The following is a 27,713-nucleotide window of genomic DNA, read 5'->3' as shown; positions in this document are numbered from 1 at the left end:
GAATCTACAAACAAAACAAACTAATAGAAAACCACAAACACAAAATGACCCATGAATAAAGAGAACATTGACACAATACATTAACATTGTGCAAATATCCACTCAACTGATACCTCTCTTATGTAGAGAACAGACATTTCAATAAGGATCATACATTCTCATGCCCCCTTTAGTCTTCTGTCCTCTCCATCTCTCACGTGCATCAAACTTCCACAGAGAAAAAGCAAACACATAAATAAATAATCAAGCTATCTCAAATTTAAGCAGTGGAAGGCTATTTTAACTGATGAGAAAGCTGTAGGACTTCATGAGAACTCCTCAGGACAGAAGTTCCATCCCTCACAGGAGACACTTTGGGGTTGGGGATGCAAATTGCTACACAAAGGAAACAGTTCATTACAATGGAGGGATTATGAGGTGGCATGTGGTCAGAGGGAAATTCTGCCTCACTTTCCATGATTAGACCGGGGAAATTGGGGATCCTGCCCAAGGATTACAATTACAAGGATACAAGAATAACCTTCAAAGTCAACGTAAGACATTGCTCCCATTTCTCCACAGGACTCAGCAGACTCTCAGACAGCTCTACAAAATGTATTTACATATACATTTATTCCAAGGGAAAACAAAGAAAAGAAATGATGATATTGGAAAGGAATTCAAATTATACATATGGAGATCAGGACTTTGAAGGATCTAGATCATTGAAGCTCAGAAATGACCTGCTTCACATGGTTGAGAAATAATTTTTAAAGTCAGAAGATCAACACATTCATATATATATGTGAGCCGCCTGGCGCCAAAATTATTCTCTTTGAGTTCATCCTCTAGAGGGTGATAATTTGCAGTTCTTTGGAAAAGGGGACCCATTTCAGTCACAGGTTCCAAGAAGCTGCTCAACAGACCTCATTTTGGGGAAGCTCGCTCAGCTGGATGGCTTCCTCTCAATTCTCAGGCAAGGATAAGCTCATCTTTTCTCAGAAAGAACCTCACTCGGGCTCAGTCAGGATACGGGTCTGTTGTCCATCAACTTGGCCAAAGCACTATGAGTTTGAGTGTTTTGGCTTGAGAAAATTTATAGATCAAGTTCTAAAGAATGTATAAGAGGATCACACACTACACCCACACACCCTGACCCATGAATAATGGACTCACATAACTGAAGCAGAAAAAGAACCACCCAAGGGACACCAATAACACCCTGGCTTCCAGTTTTATAGACTCCAAAGAGATGTCTCCTGGCACAGAGACAAAAGTGCAATAAAACCCACCTGTATAAGTCCTTGCTCATTCAGGTGACTGTGGTCAAGATAAGAGACTCTAGAGTCCTTTTCCCCACGTGGATCTCATGGAGGATCTTCTTACACTCCTTACAGACGCTGGTGATTTCTGTGTGGTGTGCCATGACCCGCTTGATGGGGTCTGTTTTGCTGTCCAGGTTACAACATAGGACACAAACACTCCTGGTTAGAATTAGGAATGCTCTTCCTTCAGCCTACAGGGAGTACAGGAAAACTCCAAAGCCTTTAGACGAGAAAGAATTCTTCATAAGATTTTGCATTTTCTAGATATTTTAGGGTAAGACAGTATGAGATATGTAACCAAACAGAAAAGGAGACTTGTAAAGTTTTCATGCCATGTTTTGTAGGAAATAGTTATATGTTTGAATTTTAAGCATTTTTTTTAAGCATTCTTAAGAATAGTTTGTAGGGAAAAAAAAACCTTTCAACAGATACACATAAAATAAACACGACAAATGAATAATTTCTGGCCATATATCCATATATTGAGGTTTCACATACCATAATGGGTAATGTGATTCCAATTCTTTTTTTTTAGAGTACTTGACACACAGTGGTAGATAATGTAATTCTTTTTTTTTTTTTTAAAGATTTTATTTATTTATTTGACAGATAGAGATCACAAGCAGGCAGAGAGACAGGCAGAGAGAGAGAGAGAGGAGGAAGCAGGCTCCCTGCTGAGCAGAGAGCCCGATGTGGGGCTCAATCCCAGGACCCTGGGGTCATGACCTGAGCCAAAGGCAGAGGCTTTAACCCACTGAGCCACCCAGGTGCCCCGATAATGTAATTCTTAATTTAACATCTATAATGAATCATTTTCCAAACTCACCTTAATATTTATAGTACTGTCTTATATTTTCCATTTGCTTTTGTCGTGCTTTTTTCATTTTCACTGGCTTATCTTTCAGAATTCATTCACTAGCAAGAATCCTTAAAAAGGCTGGCATTTTCAAGAGTAATATTCAGGATTGCACTAGCTAGCACAGGAATCACAAAGAAGGGGAAATAAAATGCTAGCTAGTTAACTATGAGACATGGGCTCTTCTACCTCTACTTCTACTTTTTCATGGTTTGTCTTCAACACCCAAGTCTCCATGCTGAGATCAAGCTTTGCTTTCGATATCATTTTTACACAACAGCTCATTTAGATTTTACACAAAATCTAACTCTTGGAGGATTTACTAGAAATTCAGACTAAGCTTTATTTTTAATCAAGCCTGAAACTGTATGCATTCCGGTATTTTTCAGTTTGGTATGACTTTGGATTTAAATTACAGTTGATCTAATAGAAGTACAAACTGTATTCTTTAGTTTCTCTAAGATTTTGTTTGCAGAACGGTGACTTGAGTTCTGAGCTAATTTGAACTTGATGCAATTCTCACAAATGATTCAATATGACATAACATCAAGCTATCAGTTTATAAACCATCAGTTTATGTCCCTATTTTAGTGAAGGGTCTCACATATGTCATATGGTGTGTGTGTCCCTGACTATCTGCCTAGCTCTCTATCTATCTCTCTCTAGAGAGAGAGAAAAATGAAAGGATACATACCAGTTTGTAACAAATGGTTACCACATTTCTACTCACTGCCTGAAGCATAAAATTCTGTCTTCTCTCCTACTCTTTTCTGCTGGACTATGAGTTCTCCTCCTGTGAGAGATTTTTTTGATCCTCTCAAGTTCTTCTCACATTCATCTTCTAATAGAGTATAATTCACAAAGCCCCAGGGTGATATTAATTCTTTATTAAATCTTTACTAAATTGTGTAAAACCAAAACCTGGAAACAGCAGATCCCAGAGACTCCTGATCTATTTCAAGTTCATCCTGAGATCTGGAGATCACCGGTCAATCATCTGGAGTGGAAGTGGGACCTTTTTCCTTCTGGACATTAGCTGACAGGAATCCAAGCAGAATGGCCATTCACCTGCCAGAAATGGATTCTGGACATGTGTGTCTTTATCGTCAGGGTCTCTGGAGGTTTCTCAGAAGGCAGGGCTCTGAACACTGTGTCCTGCCATAGATCCTGATTACCACAGGGAGATCCTGCTTCCCACACAGGCAGAAAGAAATTTGTCTCTGTTAGTATCCCTCCAAACACAGAAGACATTTTAAGTTACTGCACTCCCAGGAGAGGGACTTGCACCCTGCCTTTGGCTTTTTCCTCTCTGCCACACCCACCACAGGATTTGCATCTTGTCCCCTGGGGAGGACCTTGCCTTGGAAGTCTGACATAAAAGTCAGATCTGAGCTTGTGTTTACTTACTGGGACTCAGCAGTTCAGCTTCTCAAAATGAGATTCCCTTCTCAGCTCCTGGGGCTGCTGATGCTCTGGGTCGTAGGTAAGAACAGAGGGAGGAGGAGATGAGAGATTGGGGTGGGGAGAGTGAGCTGTCTGGGTGCTGTTACTTCCTATGTGTGCTCTGTCTAGGGGCGAGATTCCCCTCTAGAAAGAAGTATTTAATCTTGAGATCTATGAAAACCATGAAGAAACTTCTAAGAACAAAGAACTTTAGTGAGATGCTGAAAAAAAAAAATGAGGTCACTCTGCAATTCATGGGTTATCCATAGAAATTGGATAGGTTTAGAGTAGGAATCCAAACATGAAATATGATTTAGCCTAATACAATTGAAATATGAAATCATAAAAATGGCTCATTCTGTTGCTCTATAACCTGTACTTATTTCTCATTATTTTAGGATCCAGTGGGGAAACTGTGCTGACACAATCCCCACTCACCCTGTCTGTCTCCCCGGGAGAGCCGGCCTCCATCTCCTGCAGGGCCAGTCAGAGCCTCGTACACAGTAATGGAAACACCTATCTGCATTGGTACCTGCAGAAGCCAAGCCAGTCCCCACAGGGCCTGATCTACAGGGTTTCCAACTGTTACACTGGGGTCCCAGACAGGTTCAGTGGCAGTGGATCAGGGACAGATTTCACCCTGACAATCAGCAGGGTGGAGGCTGATGATGTGGGAGTTTATTACTGTGGGCAAGGTACTATACAAAATTCTCCCACCGTGGTTCATCCCTGAACACAAACCTCTCTGTTTGGCGGTCCCCACTGGGCATGTGTGTTGCCTGAGCGGGGAGCTGGCCCAGCAGAGGCTCTGAACTGTTGTCAGAGGCAGGTGCCGGGGAACTCAGGGCAGTAACGTGCAGCTGAGTGCTCTGGACCGAGTCCAGGCCCCTGGGCACCAGCAGCCTCAGTAGGGCACAACCAAACAAAAGGGACAAAATCAGCCTGTGGGCTTAGCAGTGAGCTGTCAGGGAGAGCAGCCCTGAACCTCACCCTACCCCTCCTGGCCTGTGTGTGGGGATCAGGGACAATTACTCAGCCTGAGAGTCAGAACCCTGAGGCATATTGGTGAAAATGCAAATGAAATGCAATTTGGAACAAACAAATTTTGTTGTATTTTCAATAAGAGAATATTTGGTATCATTCAGAATTTATTATTTGCTATTGTCCCACTTTCTGAACCTCCTTTCCAAGTTAGACTAATTGTTCTGTTATCATGTTCCTTGGATAGCATTCTATATTTCCTCTCACCACAGGAAATATGACTGAGAATGATTGATAAAATTGTTTGGTGGTCAAACACCCAAACAGACCTTTGTAAATTCATAGAACATATAAACTCCTAATTCCATAAAGAAATAAAATAGTGTACATTCAGTATACGTAGATATACACACATACTGAATTATTATGCTGACAAAGAAATGAGGATATCTTATTTTTTACAAAAATGTGGATGGACCTAGAAACTATAATGATAAGTGAAATAAATCACACAGAGCAAGACAAATACGCAGTGATATCATGTATATGTGTAATCTACAAACAAAACAAACAATCACAAAAGAAAACAGAAACAAAGAGATCCATGAATACAGAAAATACACAGGTGATGGCTGGAGGGGAAGGGGGCAGGGAAGGATGGGAAAATGGGGGAAGGGAGTGGGAAGTACAGGGTTTCAGGTGCAAAATGAATAAATCACAGGGTTGAAATGTCCAGCGGAGGGAAGATAGTCAATGGTATTGTAATAGTTGCAGGAGCACAGATGTAGCTACACTTGGTGAGAGCAGGCATAACATATACACATGGCAGATTTCCAGGTTGCACACCTGAAGCCAATGTTACATTACGTACTAACTATACTTCAAAAAAGCAACAGCAACAACACAAAGAGAGACACATGAAAGAAGGTAATCCTAAAAGTTTTATGTTTGCCTCCATTACTTTTTTCTAAAAGAGGAAGGCAGTTCTTGGAATGTCAAAGTAGGTTCTGAGAAGACAACACAAGCTGAAAGCTGTAGAGCATAGAATGCTCTTCACACACCACAGCTAGCACCGATGGTATGAACTTCTTCACAAAGGTATCCTCTTATACCATTTGGCCTAAATATATTTGGGAGATGACAATTCTGGTACTACATTGCCAAAATCAAGGTTTAATAGACAGATTTGTTATTGTTACAGAACATGGTCTTGCCTGAAAAGGAAGCCGAATTGTACATTCCGTTGAAATGCATAGAAATTATAGGCTTTGAGGACATCTCAATTCAAATAGTGACCCCAAATTACAGATGGCCTAATTGGGGTCATGTCAATTACCTGTCATAACACGGTGTGAAAGAAGTAAAAGAGTGATTGAATCCACACAACAATGTGATCTTGTTTCTGGCTGATTAAATAAGAATTTATAGCCTATCTGTGCCTAGTCCAAGATACTGGATTCCATGGTATATGTAATCAAAATTCAGATAATTCCATATACCCCCGCCTCCTCATATGCACAGCCCTGCCATCATCAACATCCCTTTCCAGAGTGATACATTTGTTGCAATCAGTGAACCCACACTGACCCATCATTATCACCCCAAATGTACAGTTTACAGTACAGTTCGCTCCTGTTGTGGATAAATCTGTGGGTTTGGACAAATCTACCAAGTGCAACCATGAGAGTATCACACAGAATACTCTTACTGTCCAAAACCCGGCGGCGCTCTGCCTATTCACCCCTCCCTCCGCTCTAATCACTGGCAACCATTCAACTTTTTACCATCTCCATGGACAGTGGATTATGCCTTTTTGAGCTGAATAATATATCATAGTCTGGATGCACCACAGTTTATTTAGACATTTACCTTGGGAAGGACATCGGTTAAATACAAGTTTTGCAATGTATGAGTCTATCTCCTACATACATTGCTGTGTAGGTTTTCCTGTGGACGTAAGTTTTCAACTCCTTTGAGCAATTACCAAAAAGTATGATCGCTGAATGAGATGGTAAGAGTAAGCTTAGTTCCATACGAAACTGCCAAAAATGTTTCCCAAAACGGCTACTCCCTTTTTGCATCTCTACCAGCAGTGAATGCTAGTTCTGTTCCTCCACATCCTCACCAGCATTTGGCACTGTCTGTGTTCTGGATTTTGGCCACAACAATGGGTATGTAGTGTCATCTCTGATTTGCATTTCCTTAATGACCTATAATGTTGAACATCTTTCTGATGCCTGTTTGATACCTATCTTATCTTTGCTGATGAGGTGTCTGTTCAGATCCTTTGCCCATTTTTTAATTGCATCATTTCCTGTTGTTGAGTTTGAAATGTTCTTTGTTAGATGTGTTTTTGCAAATATTTTGTCCCAGTCTGTGATTTGTCTCCTTATACACGGGATAATGTCTGTCACAGAGTACTTTTCTTTTTTTGCCACTGCATCTTGTTATTTCATATATTAATAAAGAGTAGATTACTGTATCACTGATTTTTAAAATACATTGATATATGTATATAAATATAATTAAGTTCCTTACTATGCTTATGTTTCTTCATTTTTTGTTTTTAAAAACCTTTTTGTGAAAAGGCACCATAGATTTCATTGGACCACCCAGAGGTCTGAGCATAAAGAGATTAGAAAACCTTAGTTGAAGTAAGGACCTGGGAAACTTCCCCACCACACCTCCACCTCCCATTTCCCCACCCCACCGACCATGAAAGATGTTATTTGTGATATAAATTCTTTCTGTCTGTCTGACAGAGGGAGATCCAACCAGTCCCTTTCCTTCCGGGTTTGGGGTTCAGGTTGTGGGGGCACACGGAGGGTTCTGCCGTCAGTTTACAGAGTGAGATCTTATACCATATTAACTCTAAAGCCTGCACAGGAGACAATCTGCCAAAATGGCAGGGAGACATGGAAAATCAAAGGCATTTCATCTTTCATTTTTTAGGTGTTTGATCAACTAAGTCTTATTTGCAAAAACATTGTGTAGTTGACTTCCTCATCACCTTTCTTGGTACATTTTGTCATTATCCCCCCTTAGGACCACCCCACATTTAAGCCTGAGTAGCTCAGAGCATGTGATCGATGGATCTCTGAGAACTTAGTTGCTAGGATAAGAGTGGAAGAGAGAGCTTGGACTGTGAAAGGTCTAAGATGTTCAAATTTGTCTCCATGTTCCTTACAAGAATCCACCCAAGGATCAGTCACCTAGATTGCCTAATAAAGAGCAAATTCTTTCCCCCAGTCCTGCTTTTTGCCTCCCATCTCTGTTTATTTGCCTCCCCCATCCAGCCTTGGAGAACGGAGCAAAACTTAGGGACTCTTCTAGTCTGGTCTTGGCCACAAAGAACTAGAGCTTCAGGTGGGAATGTACCAGCACTTTTCCCCTGGCCTGTCTGCTCCTCTGAAATCTTTTTTCTTTAGAACCAGCTTGAATTCTTAGAGCTGTCTCCTCCCACAGGGATGCATTAATAGCCACTCAGCAAGATGAGAACTCTGTGGAAAGCAAATTCACTTAGAGCAGAAATTGCACGGGCAGTGGGCAGACGTGCTCTTTCTGCTTCTTCCATGTCAGCCATAGCATTGGATATGGTTGAAGACACGTGTAGTCATTTCCTGCACGGTGACAACCTTGCCCATGCTGACCAGGACATGGACAGGTTGGCCCCTCCCTGCACCATTCTAGCTACTGCAAATGAAGCCAGGGCTGTCCCAGGGAGGAGGCTGGAATAATCCTGGGGACATGAGAACACGATATACTAGAAATGTATGAAAAGAGGTGTCAGAATTGAAGATGCAAGCAGCAGTCTGGTGCTCCATTCCTCATTTTCATGAAACTAGAGTGTAAAGCATGAGTGAAAGAGTGTGAGTCTCACACTGCTGGGTTCTTTCTCTGCTACATGTCTTGGAGGGCACTGAGGGGATGGGAGGAGGCTGTATTTCTCTGAGGCACACTAGAGCCAGTTTGTGGTTCCAAATTCTTTCACCATCCAAGGTTATGTCAGTTATGAGTCTTCTGTTGAACTATATATTCTAATGATTTTGCATTCAGAACTCTCTCTCATTCCCTCCTTTCTGATTTTGTCAATAAATGACCTATGCTTGTATCACGAAAGGAAGTCACACACTGACCACGTCTGATTCCAAATTGAAAACAGGACATTGGGATCCTTTTCAACTCTGTTGGATTACACCTTCCTCATTAATAAAAGGAAATTCATGTTGACTTTTTGATACTGTGGACATGCTAAATACCGAGAGTTGTTAGGAAATTCTTCCAATCTGCCCTCAGTTAGAAACACTGCATGAAATACTGGACCGTCAGAAAAACGTGGATCTAGGCATTTCTCATAAAGAAGATAAGTCATTATGGGGGTAGCTAGATTTTCTCATGACGAGCAAAAATACAAACAATAAACAAACAAAAAACAAAACCAAATCAACCAGCCATCAATTGTAGAAATATAACTGCTGGGGTCCCTCTTCCACAAGCTGGATTCACAGAGTTTTCTGAGCTTCAGACATGAATCTATGACACTCACCTCCCTTTTCTGTGTTAGCAGTGGAGGGAAGGGTGCATTCCTGCACCACACACAGCACATCTCCCTGCTGAGGCTACTCCTAGTGTCCTTGTCTCAGCACAAGGTGGAGCCTTGAGACTCACAACAACCCTTCCTTGTCCTTAAAGGTAGGTCAAAGGTAGACAATTTGAAGATGTCAAAACAAAGTGACAAGACTTTCTGTGGTCCTGTGGTGGGAGTGGGAAAGAAGGAGGACATAACCATCACACACTGATCGAGACATTGGAGAAGAATTTCAGGCTGGGATATAGTATATTAGTATAGTATTAAGGTACCTTAAGTGCTGTCCCTTAAATTCATGGTCTCCCCCCTGGGGGCTCAAAGTGATCCTAGAAACTACCAACTTCATTGTCCTCACTTAAGCAGGGAAAAATATATCTGAGGTTCAGAAATTAGACTGTCATGGGTCACCTGGGAAGGCAACAGAAATTGTACTACAAGATTCTTGTAGTTTTCACCTGATGCCTATAAAATGAAAACTCCATGTAAAGTTTCTCTGCTTTCTCACAGAAGACGACATACAAATGATATTGATCATCCCTTTTCTTTTCCTTTACTGCACGTTGGAAGCAGAAGTCTATTTCAAAGGAAAAAGGGATTTGAGCAGGTTTCTCATCCAAGAACAACTTCCTTATTTCCTACAAAAACCTGTATAATCCAATTAATAATCTTCACGTAGATGTAAACTTCATATTCTCTACTTTATCTTCTCTTAGTAGGTAAATCCATTTATATGGCCAAAAAGCACTCAGAGTGAGGAAAGGCCTAGGACAGCCCTGTCCCTCCCAGGCAGGCCGAAAGGAAGGAGGGCTACAGATGCCAAAGTCCTGCTCTCTGTTCTAAAAACTTCCCCAACAGCTTGCTCATTAGCTCAGCTGAGTGTCCTTTAAAACAGGCACTGCTTGGAGCTCTGGAGTCTGTGGGTAGAGGATGGTCTCCCTTCCAGCAGGAACACCAGACCCCCCCAGCCTCTATAAGGATGCTGGTTCCCAGAATTCCTGATATATGCCTGTGAGATAATAGAAAATATATATATTCGTCTCTGTCCAAAGTTCCTGGCCCAGGGACAAAACCCTGTCATCTCCTAGGACATAAAAGCACTAGGAGCATCTTTTATTCTGTGAAGAGGACCCCAAGTGGGCTCTTGGTTGGCCACGGGTCCCAGAAAGACCAAGCCATGATTACAAGGTTAGAACTTGCAGACACATCACCTATTTTCTAGAGAAAGGAAAGGGGCTAAAACAGAGGTAATAATTGATCATGTCTACATGATGAAGCCTCCATTATATCCCTACAGAGCAGGGTTCAGACAGTTCCCATATTGGTGAGCACATCCAGCTGCAGATGACACAGCCCAATGCCATGGGGACAGAAAACATTGATTCTCCCAGTCTCGACCCTGTGAATCTCTCCATCTAGCTCTTCATCTGATCCTTTCTCATATCCCTTAGTAAACTAGTAAACACAAGTAGGTGATTCTCTGAGTTCTGTGAGCTGCTCTGGAAAATGTATCACACCTGAGAACTCATTCATGGGAACCCCCACCCACCACTGGTCAAGGGCAGGGGCTCCTTCTTTGCACCTTTCACTCCCATTAGATGACGGAACTTCTGTCCTTCTCAGGCGGGGCCTCCACACTGCCCTGTAGAGCCATGGGCAGCTGCTGTGGAGGATGAAGTGTGGACGTGAAGCCACTGAGAGCAGACCCAGAGCCAGGAGACTGTGCCCCTAAGGAAACTCCATCATGAAAGTGCTTGGTGTCCTCCACACAGCTGGTCTGGTACCACCACCTGTGAAAGATATTCAGATCAAACATTTTGTGAATCATGCCTAAAATTGCATATATATTGCAAAGATTGCTTTTTTTAATTATGTGTGATCTGATTTAAATTACCTAAGGTCTAACAGAACTACAAACTCTATTCATTCAGTTTCTCCAGTTTTTGTCTGACAGTGACTTGAGTTGTGAGGTAATTTGAGGTTGACATAATTCTCACCAACAACTAACACCTACATCAGGCTGAAACATGCAGAATCATCAGGTTATGTCCCTACTTTAATGCAGGATGGTTGGTAAACTGATGCCCCAAGAAGCTCTGACCCTGCAACCTGTTCCGCAGTAACTGTGGTTCACCAAAGACCTCTGAAATTGTCCATCATAGGTACAGGTGACACCAAATTGTTAAAAGTTTTATCCCAGTCCTTGCTATTCTCACCTACAGAATCTCATTTTCTTTTTTTAAAGATTTTATTTATTTATTTGACAGAGAACACAAGTAGCAGAGAGGCAGGCAGAGAGAGAGAGAGAGAGAAGCAGGCTCTGCATTGAGCAGAGGGCCCGATGCAGGGCTCGATCCCAGGGTCCTGGGATCATGACCTCGGCCGAAGGCAGAGGCTTTAACCCGCTGAGCCACCCAGGCACCCCTAGAATCTCATTTTCAACTATAGACTCAGATATAGGAATGCTGAACATAAAAGCCAAGTGAAAGACACAGCTTTTCACTTAGAGCTAAGAAGGAACCAGTCCTCCTAACAGAAATTGGTTACACATGATGAGGAAGCCTCTGTGTGGGAAGGGAAAACATTGTTTTCTGGGAAATGGGAAACATTATTCATTCATTCTGTCCATCTTCTTAATCATGAGAAATCTCTTTGTTTGATATGGTGTGTGTGCTATCTAATATGCACTATATGGTATATGTGTCTATCAATGGTCTGTCTTGCCTACTATCCACCTATCCATCTAACAGTCTCTCTGGAGAAAGAGAGACAGATGTATGACAGGATACACACCACATTGTAACAGTCAGTTGCCACACACATCGTATTCACTGTTTGAAGCATACAATCCTGTCTTCTCTCCTATTCTCTTCTCCAGGATTATGAGTTCTCTTTGTGTAAGAGATTCTTTTCTATCTGCCAAGTTCCTCTCACTTTCATCTTTTCAAAGAGTAGATAATTCACAAGATTCTAGCATGAGTTTAATTCATTTTAAATCATTATTAAATTGTCTAAAACCATTAACCAGGAAACAGCAGATCCCAGAGACTTTAGTTTATCCTGGGATCTGGAAATCGCTGGACAATCAGCTGGAAAGGGAGTGGGACCTGTTTCCTCCTGGACATTAGCTGACAGGAATCCAGGCAGAATGGCCTTTCACCTGCCAGAAATGGACTCTGGAAACACATGCCTGTATCATCAGGGTCTCTGGAGCTTTCTCAGAAGGCAGGGCTAGGAGCACTGTGTCCTGCTACAGATCCTGATTATCACAGGGAGATCCTGCTTCCCACACAGGTACTAGGGAATTTGTCTCTGTTAGTTTCCCTCCAAACACAGAAGACATTTGAAGTTACTGCTCTCCCAGGAGAGGGACCTGCACCCTGCCTTTGGCCCTTTCCACTCTGCCACACCCACCACAGGATTTGCATATTGTCCCCTGGGGAGGACCTTGCCTTGGAAGTCTGACATAAAGGTCAGCTCTGAGCTTGTGTTTACTTATTAGGAGTCATCAGGTCAGATTCTCAAAATGAGGTTCCCTTTTCAGCTCCTGGGGCTGCTGATGCTCTGCGTCCCAGGTAAGATGAGAGGGAGGATGAGTAAGGAGATTGTGGTGAGGAGGGTGAGCTGTCTGGGTGCTGTTAGTCCCTATGTGTGCTCTGTCCAGAAGTGAGGTTGACCTCCAATAGGGGAATTTGGTTTTGAGATCAGTGAAAATTATGAGGAAACTAAAGGGAATGAAGAACAGTACTTTAGTGAGAAACTGAAGAAAAAAAAAATGAGGTCACTCTGTGTCCAGCAAATATTGGATTATCCATGGATATTGGAAATATTTAGAGTAGGAATCAACTCACAAAATATTATTTAGCCTATCACCAATGAAATCTACAATCATTAAAATGGCTTATAAAGTTTCTCCACAACCTATACTTATCTACCAATATTTTAGGATCCAGCGGGGTTATCATGCTGACACAGATCCCACTGCCCCTGTAGGTCACCCCCGGAGAGCCGGCCTCCATCTCCTGCAGGGCCGGTCAGAGCCTCGTACACAGTCATGGAAACACCTATTTGCATTGGTTCCAGCAGAAGCCAGTCCCCACAGCTCCTCATCTATAAGGTTTCCAACCATTTCACTGGGGTCCCAGATAGGTTCAGTGGCAGTGGGTCAGGGACAGATTTCACCCTGAGAATCAGCAGGGTGGAGGATGACGATGTGGGAATTTATTACTGTCAACAAAGTATACAGTATCCTCTCACAGTGGTTCAGGCCCAAACACAAACCTCTCAGTTTGGTGGTTCCCACTGGGCATGTGTGTTGCCTGAGCAGGGAGCTGGCCCAGCAGAGAGTCTGAGCTGGCATCAGAGGCAGGTGCTGGGGAACTCAGGGCAGTAACTTGAAGCTGAGTGCTCTGGATTGAGTCCGGATCCCTGGGAGAAAACTGCCTCAGTGGGGAACAACAAGCTCCAGAAGGGACATGATCAGCCCATCTGCTGAGCAGTAAACTGCCAGAGAAAGCCACCGGGAACCTCACCCTGACCGTCCTGGCTTGTGTGCATGGATGAGGGACAATTACTCAGCCTGAGAGTCAGAAACCTGAGGCATATTTGTGGCAACACAATTATATACATTTTTTAAAATTTATTTTCAGCGTAACAGTAATCATCGTTTTTTGCACCACACCCAGTTCTCCGTTTTTGAGCTAAGAAATTCTGTTATATTTTCAGTAGGATAATATTTGATATCCTTCAGAATTTATTATTGCTTATTTTCCCACTCTCTGAATTTCTTCTTTCCCCATTACTCTGCATTACTCTGTTTTTTTGCTATATTCTCTAGATAACATTCTATACACACTAACCCCACAGGAAATATGGCTGAGAACCATTAGTATACCTTTCTCTTCAAGCTCCCAAACAGACTGGTAAACCCATAGCACATATAGCCTCCTAATCCTGTAGAGATTATGTCCATATATACAATGAAATTTTACTCAGCCATAAAAAGAATGAAATCTAGCCGTTTGGGACAACATGACCCAGTAGGGTATTATGGGAGGTGAAGTAAGTCCAGAGAACGGCAAACATCATATGATTTCATTTATATATGGAATCTAAAACAGAAAGCAAAACAAAAAAACAAACAAAAAAAAGCATAAAGACCCATGAATACAGAGACCAAACTGGTGGTTGTCTGAGGGGAAGGGAACAGGCAGGAGGGGAAGAATGTGTGAAGGAGATTGGGAGGAACCAGCTTCCAGTTATGGAAAGAGTAAGTCACAGGGATGAAAAGTACAAGCAAGGGAATATAGTCTATGAGATTGCTACAGTGTTGTGTGGAGAGATACAGTAGCTACACTTGAAATGAGCAGAGCATAGCATACCGATGTGTCAAAAAAGAATTATGAGAATTCTTCAGGGAATTTAGGATCTTGGTTTTGAAAACTGCTACAGCAACGTAAGCTAAGTAGCCACAGTCCTAGCAGTAAATGTCAAATTTAAATATTGTCACATTTGATGAAGACCACTATTTTATATGAAGCTTCATACTAAACAATCTTTAATAAGACAATTTCAAGATTAGTTGTAATTGAAGGGACAGGTAGAATATAATAAACAGGTGTTTTGAAGTGTATGAAATTATGGAGCTACTGTCAGTTTCATGTTTTTTATCTACATGCTGTGAGAAATGTCAGAAGAAATATTAAGATATCATTGTATAGATTTCATGAAGTTCAGGAATGTTCCCTCTATCCCTATACTTTGAAGCGTTTTAATCAGGAACGGATGCTGGATTTTTTCAAATGCTTTTTCTGCATCAATTGAGAGGACCATGTGGTTCTTCTCTCTTCTCTTATTGGTTTGTTCTATCACATTGATTCATTTGCGAAGATATGGACCCTCAACTCTATGATCAAATAATCTTCGACAAAGCAGGAAAAAATATACAGTGGAAAAAAAGACAGTCTCTTCAATAAATGGTGCTGTGAAAACTGGACAGCTATATTTGGAAGAATGAAACTTGACCATTCTCTTACACTGTACACAAAGATAAACTTGAAATGGATAAAAGACCTCAATGTGAGACAAGAATCCTAGAGGAGAATCCATCAGAATCCTAGAGGAGAACATAGGCAGTAACCTCTTCGATATCAGCCACAGCAACTTATTTCAAGATATGTCTCCAAAGGCAAAGGACACAAGAGCAAAAATGAATTTTTGGGACTTCATAAAGATCAAAAGCTTCTGCACAGCAAAGGAAACAGTCAACAAAACAAAGAGGCAACCCACGGAATGGGAGAAGATATTTGCAAATGACAATGCAGACAAAAGGCTGATACCCAGGATCTATAAAGAACTTCTCAAACTCAACACACACAAAACAGATAATCATGTCAAAAAAAAAAAATGGGGCAGAAGACATGAACAGACATTTCCCCAATGAAGACATACAAATGGCTACTAGACACATGAAAAAATGTTCATCATCAAGAGCCATCAGGGAGATTAAAATTAAAACCACATTGAGATACCACCTAACACCAGTTAGAATGGCAAAAATGAGCAAGACAGGAAACAACATGTGTTGGAGAGGATGTGGAGAAAGGGGAACCCTCTTACACTGTTGGTGAGAATGCAAGTTGGTGCAGCCACTTTGGAGAACAGTGTGGAGATTCCTTAAGAAATTAAAAATAGAGCTTCCCTATGACCCTGCAATTGCACTACTGGGTATCTACCCCAAAGATACAGATGTAGTGAAAAGAAGGGCCATCTGTACCCCAATGTTCGTAGCAGCAATGGCCACGGTCGCCAAACTGTAGAAGGAACCAAAATGCCCTTCAACGGACAAATGCATAAGGAAGTTGTGGTCCATATATACTATGGAATATTTTTTTTTCACTTTCACATTCTTTTTTTTTAATTTATTTTTTATTTTCAGCATAACAGTATTCATTATTTTTGCACCACACCCAGTGCTCAATGCAATCCGTGCCCTCTCCAAGACCCACCACCTGGTACCCCGACCTCCCACCCCCTGCCCCTTCAAAACCCTCAGATTGTTTTTCAGAGTCCATAGTCTCTCATGGTTCATCTCCCCTTCCAATTTCCCCCAACTCCCTTCTCTCTATCTCCTGGAGTATTATGCCTCCATCAGAAAGGATGAATACCCACCTTCTGTAGCAACATGGATGGGACTAAAAGAGATTATGCTGAGTGAATGAAGTCAAGCAGAGAGAGTCAATTATCATACGGTTTCACTTATTTGTGGAGCATAAGAAATAACACGGAGGACATAAGGAGATGGAGAGGAGAAGGGAGTTGAGGGAAATTGGAGGGGGAGATGAACCATGAGAGACTATGGACTCTGAAAAAGACAATCGGAGGGTTTTGAATGGGTGGGGGGTAGGAGGTTGGGGGAGCTAGGTGGAGGGTATTATGGAGGGTACGTATTGCATGGAGCACTGCGTGTCATGCATAAACAATGAATTCTGTTACACTGAAAAGAAATTAAATAAAATTTAAAAAAAGATATCATTATATACATTTGTATCTAACATTAAATTAAATATACACAAAACTACTTTTGTGAAGAGTTAAGTCATTTTTTAAGAAATGGTTCATCATGTTTAGATACATTAAAATTTATAGTTCAATTACTTAATCAGAAAGGCATTATAATGTTGTCGCAGACTATAAAATATTCCAAACAATTCAAGGTTTTTTTTTCTTTTCCATCAGAAAAAACATTTTCAAAATTAAAAATTATAGAAAAATATTTGAGATCTTGTATTTGCCAAAAAACAGTGTTATTTTCAAATACATATAAAAATTGAGTTTGCTAAAAGTACAAAATTTGATGCCATAAGAAATGAAATTGCCAAAATCAATCCAGAAAAATCTTATATTCAGTCAAAATATCGGATTAATAAAGTCTTACCATCTATTATACATATTTATTATTATTTGAAATTATAATACACAAATATCATTCTTGCAAGTTCATCTGTTTGTAAGCTTATCACAAGCTTATTGTAATATTTGCAAGTTTATTGCCAGTATTACTTTGCCAGTTCTAACACACAAATATTACTTCTGCAAATATTTATTTGTCTCTATTTGCTCTAGTCCTGTGGGTCTGAGAACTTCAGCCCTGCTGGCCAACAAAACCAGGTGGTCTAGGGCAGCTGGGGCACCAGACAAGTGCACAATCTCTTTGCAGGGAGACACCAGGGATCTGGAGCTCAGCAGACAGAGAATGCAGAGCGCAAACACAGTCTTCCTTGATTTCCAAGGAGGAATGCAGTCAGTCCATAGATGTGTGCTGAATTAGAAGCCTAACTGTCAGGTAGCAGCCTTTAAGATCTGAAAATAGGCTTCTTTGAGGTTAAGACTGGGAGGTGGGCGGTTCCATCTGCTCCCTGTTTCTTTGTTTACTGTTGTCCTGGAGGGTCTCCATACACAGCCCTGCTGGTTTCCAGATCAAGAGTTGTTTGGGGGCTGTTTCCTCAGATGGAATTTTTTCAAGCTGGGACACTAGAAGTTGGGTCCAAACCCTTTGCTCTTCAGGGAGAAGCCGGGAGTTACAAGTTCCCTTCCAATGGTGTAGGGTTCTGTTGGAGGTGGATTTCATGCAAGAATGTGTCCCAGCTTTGTGGACGGGTTTCAGTGTGGGTATGACCTCTTAAACACAAAGTGTAGGAGTCCCTTGGCTAGTTTTTAAATGTCTCACAGTGGGAGTTGTCCCATGTGTAGCTGTAGGTTCCATGTGTCCATGGGAGGAGGTGAATTCAGAAGCTTCCTGGAACACCGACTCTGAACCAGAACTTCTTCTTCTTTGGATTCCTATGGAAGATGTTTGGATCATAATTTTAAATGTTTCCTCTTTTTTGGTTTTAGCCTCGTTGGCACACAGGGCTCTACTATTTCATCTATACAGCATAGTGATTCAACAAGTTCATACATTATTCTATGGCCACATCTGTCACCATACAGTACTATTAAAATACCATCGACTCAATTCCTTATGCTGTAAAAATATTAAATAAATAAATAAATACTTCTTCTTTCTGAACTTTTATTTTTCTGGAGAGCTTGTTGTCTGACACTGACTAGTATAATAATGATGCAATGTAGGCTATCACTGTTTTCTCATGGTTCCCTTTTTTCTATTTCTACCACCACTTTATTTCTACCAAAAAGCTTTTTAATTCCAATGAAGTCCCAATAGTTCATTTTTTGTCTTTGTTTCCCTGGCTTTTGGAGACACATCTAGCAAGAATTAACTGAGGTCAAGGTCACAGAGGTTGCTGCCTGTGTTCTCCTCAAGGATTTTGATGGATTCCTTTCTCACATTGAGGTCTTTCATCCATTTTGAGTCTATTTTAGTGTACAGTCTAAGAAACTGGTCCAGTTTCATTCTTTTGCATGAAGATATCCAATTTACAGAACATCATTCATTGAGAGATTTTCATTTTTTCCAGTGGGTATTCTTTCATGCTTTGTCGAAAATTAATTAACTGTAGAGTTGAGGGTCCATTTCTGGTTTCTCTATTCTGTTCCATGGGTCTATGTGTCTGTTTTTGTGCCAGCACCATATTGTCTTAATGATGACAACTTTGTAATCGAGCTTGAAGTCTGGAATTTTGATGCCCCCAGCTTTGGTTTCCTTTTACAACATTCCTTTGGCTATTGGGAGTCTTTTCTGGTTCCATATAAATTTTAGGATTATTTGTTCCAGAGGAAGATACAAATCAGCAGGGTGTGAGTGAGGAGGTCCTGGCTTATAAATCTCTGCAGTCCTTCCATTTGTCTAAGTTAGGCAGGCGTAGGAGAGTGAAGAGGTGTGTACAGCTGGTCCAGGGCATTATTTATGGCTTCCTGTTCAGACAGTCTTAATTCAATCCCATTAGTAAAGAAAGCCTTATAGAGCAGTGCAGACAGTTACTTTGTTATAAGAATGACCTAAGTGGGGGGTGAGACCTGGGTGGTTCAGTCAGTTAAGTTTTCGCTTTCAGCTCAGGTCATGATCCCAGGGTTCTAGGATCAGGCACCATATCTGGTTCTCTGCTCAGTAGGGACCCTGCTTCTCCCTCCCTGCTCTGCTTACTTGTGTTCTCTCTCTCTGACAGATAAATAAATAAAACTCTTAAACAAACAAACAAAAACAAAAAAAGAGTAATGCTCTGAAGGAATGGCATCACATGTGCATTTTTCCCTTCATGACACAGGCTGCTGCCAAAACGGAGCCCATTGAGAACTGACTCATTCTCAAGACCCTGCTTTCCTCTTCCCTCTGAAAGCCAAGCCTCTTCGACAGTCAGCCAAGCCCAGGTACCACAGAGGGCAATGATGATTCTCCCAGACTCAGAAGCAGAGACCATGACCTTCAGGGTATCCAAGGGAGCACAGCTGGGGCCACAACTGGAGTTTTTGCTGCTGTCTCTAACACTGTAGGTGGGTGGCTGCCCCCTGCTGGCAACAGTAATGGGCTGCACCTTTGGCCTCCAGGCCACTGATGGTGAGACAGTTAAGGGTTCCCACCCACAGGTCCCCACTCAACAGGGTGTCTGCCTGAGAGTCTCACCATCTCCCTTGGCCACTACCCCCAGCAATAAGTAGATAGATAAAATCTTTTTTAAAAAATGAGAGAATTGCCTTTGTGAGAATGAGTACACCTCGGAGAAATAGAGAGTAGAGAGAAGGGTGGAAGGAAAGGAGATGGAGGAGAAATGAACGTGCAGGACACTGCCCAGGAAGGCTGGGAAACAGGACCCGTGGAAGGAAAAAGTGAGAGGGACACTACCTTCCACGTGGGAGATTCTGAATAGGAGAGCTCAAAGGTTTCATCCTAGGAAGTTTCAGAGTGGGAGGGTGATGGAGGGTGAAGAAAAGAGAAATGTCCCAAAGTCCAAGAGGAGCTGGAAGGGAGAACTGACCCGCTGGCTGTAAAGTTCACAGCCCTTTGTCAGAGGCTAAAGACAGACATTCTTGGCTCACTCCTGCCATGGGACCCTGGGAAACACACAACTTCTTAGGGCACAAAAACTCCCAAGAGCATCCCTAACACATCTTCACAGCATTTGTCTTCATTAACCTCCTACAAAAAGGATGCAGGTGGAATGCTTGGGTGGCTCAGTCGGTTAAGTGGCTGCCTTCAGCTCAGCTCATGATCCCAGCATCCTGGGATGGAGTCCCACATTGGTCTCCATACTCAGAAGGGAGCCTGCTTCTCCCTCTGCCTCCTGCTCCCCCCGCTTGTGCGCTCTCTCTCTCTTTGGCAAATAAATAAAAAAAATCTTTTTTTTTTTTTAAAGTGTGGGGGATGCAGGAAAAGTCAGAACACTTCATTTTCTGCTATGCCTTACAAACCCTTCAAGGAGTAAGTCAGGAGACGTGACTTCTCAGGCAGATAGCAGAACACACATGTTCAGGGCTGAGCGAAGAGGAAGCAGCTGGTGCAGCAAAGCCTGCCTGACCCTCGGCCCCGGGGAGCAGGTTTGTGTTCGAGGCTGAAACACTGTGGGTGAATAGTTATTATACTGCTGACAGTAATAGTTTCCCACATCTTCGGCCTGGAGGTTGCTGATGGTGAGGGTGAAGTCCGTCCCAGACCCACTGCCACTGAACCGGTCTGGGATGCCCGTGGCCCTGTTGGATGCATAATAGATGAGGAGCCTGGGAGACTGCCCAGGTTTCTGCTGGTACCAGGCTACATATTTATTAACACTCTGACTGGCTCTGCAGTTCATGGTGACCCGTTGACCTGGAGACACAGCCAGCGAGCCTGGAGACTGAGTCATCGTGACATCCCCACAGGCACCTGCAATCAGAAAAATGGTGTTACAGACACACTTTATCCCAGTCACACTGAAATATGTCATGCAAACGTGCTTCCTAATGGTACCACATGGCAGTACATCATTGGGTCAATTTTGGAAATAACCAGTGTTTCTCATTATATATCTTAAAAAGTTGATTAAAATGACACTACTCCAGAAGGATTATGGCACTTTGCAGCTTCTCACCTGAGACCCACAGCAACAAGGATAGGAGGACCTGCCTCTGTGATGCCATCTTGCTGCCCCTGCCTGCCTGACGCAGCTCAGCTCACATAGCAAAGACCCCTTTTATACAGCCTGAGCCACTGATCTGGGCCTGGAGGGGCTTATGCAAAGCAGTCTGGGGGAACAGAAGCAAATCTCATAAGCAGTGGGTTGTGAAAGTACCCAGTGGAAATGTAAGGAGCCAAAAATAACTCCAAAATAGACTTGTATGAAGGAACACACAGAAGTCTACTTAGAAGCTCTGAGAACAACTAAGAAGTTCTAAAATGACAAACTGCTACAAGATCAAATGAAGAGCTTCCATTTTCAATTTAAAAATGTCTTTAAATGGGTTTAGTTTCCAGAAATGATGAGGTTCACCGTTCATACACTTACTCTGGTAAAATAACAAAATATGCTGGGAAACAAATAAAGGGAGGCAGGGAAGGGCAAAAGAATTGGAAGGCACAAAAATAAAGAGGAGAACTTTGGTCCCAACTTTTTCTAAAACCTATGACTGGAAAACATCAAGCTCTGAAAGCCATTTTTCTCCTGCAGATGGGTAAGGTTGAGGCAAACACTTGACTTCAGTTCCCGGGCCTGTACTAGGACCAGAGAGATGAGAGATGGAAGACAGGCAGAGAATTTCCTCACTCGGGGAGATATGTGGGACCCTGTTGGACCTAAGGGAAGGCTGAATCTTGAATTTTCATTATTCCATCTTTACAGCTCAATATTTCTGTTTTGTGTTGAATTAACCAATGAATGAAATCTAGGTGCTTTCAAGAAAATTCAGTTCCCTCCAGTGGTTTGAGAAGTCAGTACAATGTTGCTTGGGCACCATATAAACGTCCCTGCACCTGTTCCTCGTCCTGCTGTTCCTTCTTAAACAGAGGGAAGGGGGCAAGGGTGGGGTTCCCTTAAGACACAGTCCCGGTGAGGAGGACAGAGGTTGTGGAGGCTTCGGGAACACTGCAAGTCCAAACACAACACTTCTGCCACCTTTCCTCCGAGTGGGGCAGATGCCCGAGTCGTCTTCTGGCAGGCGGCACCCTGGCTGTTCTGTGGCTCCCCATAGCCACTGTACCATTTTGTGACATGAGCCATTTCCTAAACCCAGATAGAGCCTGTATCAAGCAGACCCTACCTGGGGATCCACACCTCACCCTCACAAAGTGTCGATTCACCCATCGTTCCGCCCCGCCATTTGCCTCTCATGATGGTTAGTTTTATGTGTCAACTTAAGTAGGCTAGGGCGTCCAGTGGAGTGGTCAATGCCCATTTAGTTGTTGCTGCTAACGTATTTTTTAGTGTGATGAGCATCTACATCAGTAGCCCTTATCACAACACAGAGTCCCCTCTCATGCTGCACAAAAAATTCACCACAGCCCTATTTTGGCTTCAAAAAAGAAAGAAAATTTATTATTATTATAGAAAAACCAATAGAAACAGAAGAGGAAAGGAATCTGCACATACAGGAAGGGAATACTAGGCAAGAAATGAGACTAAGGCCACTTTACCTCATAATGAGTACTTACAACCCCCCACCTCATCAGCTGGGGAAACCCTGTGAAGACAGCCAGGCTGGAGTCCCAACTGAGAGGCCTGGGTAGAGCAACCTCCCCTCAGGGGACACTTCCAGTGGACCATCCCTACAAGGGCCATATTTATAGGGCAAATAATAGGGTTTTAAATTAAATATTGTTCACCTACATGCAGTTTGGAGCAAGCCACATGTCCACATTGACATTTTCTGTATTTTCAAGGAGCCCGAGCTATGCGCACCTGCCTGCCCTCCTGGATCCCATTCCAGGGGGCCAGCCCTGACTGGAGAAGGAGGGGATGGGAGACAAGGCTGTAGCTCTTGGCGTCCAGAACAGAAGGGTCATATTCCTGATGAACATATATGCAAAAATCCTCCACAAAATATTAGCGAATACTGTTTTTCTAAAAATAAATAAATTGAAAAAAAAAAGAAATCAGGAAAAGGGAAAAAAATATTAGCAAACCAAATTCAATAATACGTTAAAAGGATCAGATACCATGATCAAGTAGGATTTATCCCAGAGATGCAAGGATTGTTCAATATCCATAAATCAATCAGCATGATATATCACATTAACAAAATTAAGTGTAAAACTCATAAGATTTTCTCAACAGATGCAGAAAAACTATTTGATAAAATTCAGTATGTATTGACAAAAAAAAAAGAAAAGAAAAGAAAAAAAATACAAAGTATTATAGAGGATAAGAGAAAGAGGATATGAAGAGGATAAGGAGAAATACCCTCAGGTTTTGTTGCTGGGGATGAAAATTGGTGCAGTCACTATGGAAAACAGTATGGAGTTTCCTCAGAAACTTAACAATAGAACTACCCTATGATCCAGCAATTCCACTGCTAGGTATTTGAAAATATATATACATCACTGGGTGCATTGCAGCATTATTAAAACAGCCAAGATATGGAAAAAACCTAAGTGTCCACTGATGGATAAATGGATAAAGAAGATGTGTTAAACATGTGTACACACACAATGAAATACTACTCAGCCATGAAAGGGAAGGGAATTTGCCATTTGGGACAACATGGATGTAACTTGAAAGTAATATGCTAAGTGAAATAAGGAAGACAGAGAAAGATATTATGTATAATATCACTTCCATTTGGAATCTAAAAAAGCCAAATACATAGAAACAGAAGATAGATTGGGTGGTTGCCAGGGGCTGGGTGGTGAGATAAATAGGGGAGATGTTCAACACAGGGTACAAACTCTGCATATAAAATAAATTCTGATGGTCTCATGTACAGCAGGGTGACCATAGTTAACAGTATTATATTGTACTTGAAAGTTACTAAGAGACTAGATCTTCAGTGTTCTCACAACTAAAAAGTAAATAAGTAAAACAAGAAGGATAATTATGTGAAGTGAAGGTTGCATTAACTCTCCTTATGTTGGTAACCATTTCACAATATAAACGTAGATCAAATTATCACATTGTGTAAAACTTAAACTTACACAATGTTATATGTCAATTCTATCTAGAAAAAAAATGTTGATATCATTTCCTTCTGGACCCCATGGTTTCTGAATAGAAATCCTCTGTCATTCAAGGTGTTTTCCTTTCTAGGTTAAGTATGATTTTTCTCTTTCAACCTATGATATTTTTTGTCATTTTCCTTTTGTGCTCAGAAATTTTAGTACGATGTGTCTTGACATGTATTTCTTCAGGTTTATGCTGTTGGGGGTCTGCTAAATGTGAAAAATTTTCAGCAATTACTTGTTCAAAATATTTTTTATCTCCATCCTCTCTCCCCACTCTTTCTAGGATTCCAGTGGCATAAATGTCAGATCTTTTGTTTGGTCCCACGTATTCCAAATACTGTGAGGTTTTGTTGTTGGTGGTTTGAATTGGGGGTTTTATTTTATTTTGTACTGTTTTTAGCTTACTTTCTCTTTTTGGTTTAGACTGGGTCATTTCTTGCCTCCTATCTTTCCTCTTTATCCTTCCACTCCCCTCCATCCAGACCCTTCCTAGCCAGGCACCCCATAGGACATCCTTGTCCTTACTTCAGGCCACCTTCCCAGCCTCATTATGTCAATGACCATTTGGGCTCTTTGAGCGTCTACTAACCAAACATCTTATTTCATTACGGGATAGTATGGGAGCTGTCTGGTTTAACTTACATCAACGTAAATGTGAACCTGGGCAGAACCTGGAGTCCTTTCTCTGCTATTAGCTGCTTGGCAGGCCCTGTGTCTTTAATCAGATGTGGTAAGAAACAAAGACAGGAAAGCTATTACAATGCAGTAAGAAGTTTTTATCATACACATAGCCCTCTGGAAACAGAATACACAGCATACCACCCGGCAGTACAGGTAGTACCGAGGTGAAAAGAGCAGACAGAGAAAAGTACTACTTGCCTATATATTTTGCTGCGTATTTCATGAGAACTAATGGAGAAGGAAAGTCAAAAAACTACTTAGACATAACACTGGAGAGTTTGGCTACAGACTATAAGTGTGCCCCTTGTCCTCTGGTACCCAGGGGGAATTTGGGTAGAGGGAAATGTCACAAATTGCTGGTCTCATTGAAAGGAAGAGAGTAAGGATTGGGGCTCAGGATTGTCTGGCTTGCATATCAAATGTATGCCTTTGGGAAAGTCTTTTACTGCCTCTGGGAATTAGCTAATTATGGAACAGGCAGTCCCTTCCTGGCTGGAGCAACAAGAATGCAGAAATAAGAAAATAAGAAATAAGAAAATGCATTAGATATAAAGTCTCATGAGGCTGAAAATAGGAGCTTGTTCAGGGGTGTTTGGGCAAGAGTGGTGAGTATTGTGGTGATCTGAAACTCTTGTCCCATAAATTAAGTTTGCCTACTAAATCTGCTTGGGTCCAATACTAAAGAAAATACTATCTCTTTTCTGAGGTTGACTGCTGCTGGGCTCCCAGTCTTACAATATGGTGTGACATTTATGGTTTAGGAGGAACAGTTCTGTCACACAGTTATTTGATGTGCCATGGACAGGTCTACCAGGGCCTAAGCTATGCTGGGAACTGCTGGGAACAGTGAATAGGTTGTTTTAGAGAAGGGCCAAGTCTTGCCAAAGAACCCGGAAGTCTATGCTATGAGTCTTCAACTGGTCTTGCCAGAGTGTCCACACCATCCTTCCTGGACACAAATGCACATAAAACCAACAATGGGAGAGGTCTTAGGGCCCACGTAATAGGGCACGTGCGTTGTGATCTAAACCTGATACAGAGTCCTTCCTGGCTCTGCACCCACTCTACACTAGTGACTTCAAAAGTGGTTAAAAACAGAATGATGTAGCTTTTCTAAGTGTGGATTGTGTTGTCTCAACACTCAACACTTAAGGGTGCTGTGTTTCAACCTCAGTGGTCAGAGGTACAAGCTACAAGTACTTGTCCTTTACCTTGGAGAGGATGTGCCCGCATTCCTCAGATATCTAGACCCCCGACATAGCCACCAGGGAAGGGGGCCACATGAATTTGCATTCCACTGTTGGAACACATGTGTTTTTTTGCAAGTTAGGAAAGTCTTCACCATATCTCACTCATGGTGTGCAATTAACAGAATGCAATTGATAGAGTATGGCCTGGTGGGATGCTTTGGAGGATGTTTATACAATGCACTGTAGCAGAGAGCAGGGAGTTAATATAGACCTGGCCGAGTCTCAGGATGTGACCCCCTCTTCACTGCAGCAAAAGGGAATTTCACCAGAGGAATGCATTAGATCATAGGCCATACCCCTTACTGGTAGACTTTGTAGTTGGCCCAGCATGGGGTAAGCGCTTTCAAAAACCTCCACATGGCCAGAAGAGGGAGACTTAACACAGCTAGTGAAGAATGGGACACCTTGGGGGAATTTTTTTGGCAAACTTAATTTTTGAGTGCGTAAGCAAAAGGAATGTCCCATAATTTGCATATCTTCTTCCTCTTAGATCTGAAGTGTTTCTGCCATTCAGTCTTATACCAGAGTCTCTGGGTGTGTGGCATGAATACACTGGACCCATTGAAAGTAGCAAGATGGTGACTCCATCACAGTTCTTGGCCTTCTGCTCATCTGGGTTCCAGGTGAGAATACTTGGATAAAAGTGGGGGTATGATTTTCCATCCCTGATTTTCTTTCTTCATTGGGAATCCTTCCACAGATGAATTTGGCTTATTTTAAAAATAAGTAGTATTGGGGCACCTGGGTGGCTCAGTGGGTTAAAGCCTCTGCCTTCGGCTCAGGTCATGATCCCAGGGTCCTGGGATTGAGCCCCGCATTGGGCTTCCTGCTCAGCAGGAAGCTTGCTTCCCTCTCTCTCTCTGCCTACTTGTAATCTCTGTCTGTCAAATAAATAAATAAAGTCTTAAAATAAAAAAGTAGTATTCTCTCCTACCTAACTAGATGCTGGTGACTTCCATGTACATATATCCTGAGACTCTGCTGATGTTTCCTGTGTGGTTTCAGCCTCCCATGGTGAGATTGTGCTGACCCAGTCTCTTGCCGTCCTGTCCATGACTCCAAAAGGAAGGAGTCACCATCACCTGATGGGCCAGTGAGAACATTAACAAGTGTTTAGCCTGGTATCAGTAGGAGCCAGGGAGAGCTCTTAAGCTCCTGATCTGTGCAGCATCCAAGTTGGAAACTGGGGTCCCGTCATGGTTCAGCGGCAGTGGGTCTGGGACAAACTTCACCATCACCACCAGCAGCCTGGAGCCTGAAGATGCTGGGACCTACTACTGCCTGCAGTCTAACAGCTACCTGCCCACAGTCTTACAGGTCAGAACATAAACCACCAGGGAAGCAGATGTGAGGGGCTGGGCTGTTCCCGCTGCTCCTCTGATGCCTGTACCCACTCAGACAGTTTCTCAGAGGCAGCCCCACTTTAGTCATCACTGGGGGCTTTGGGAGAAGGGCAAGGAGGATCCTCAGCCCCCTGACTGACTCCCTTTCCCCCAGATCATTACACCTGAGGAGTGTGGGATGTGGC

This window comes from Neovison vison, chromosome 8, assembly GCF_020171115.1.
Source record: "Neovison vison isolate M4711 chromosome 8, ASM_NN_V1, whole genome shotgun sequence".
Lineage (NCBI taxonomy): Eukaryota > Metazoa > Chordata > Mammalia > Carnivora > Mustelidae > Neogale > Neogale vison.
Note: the sequence above shows the minus strand (reverse complement) of the source record.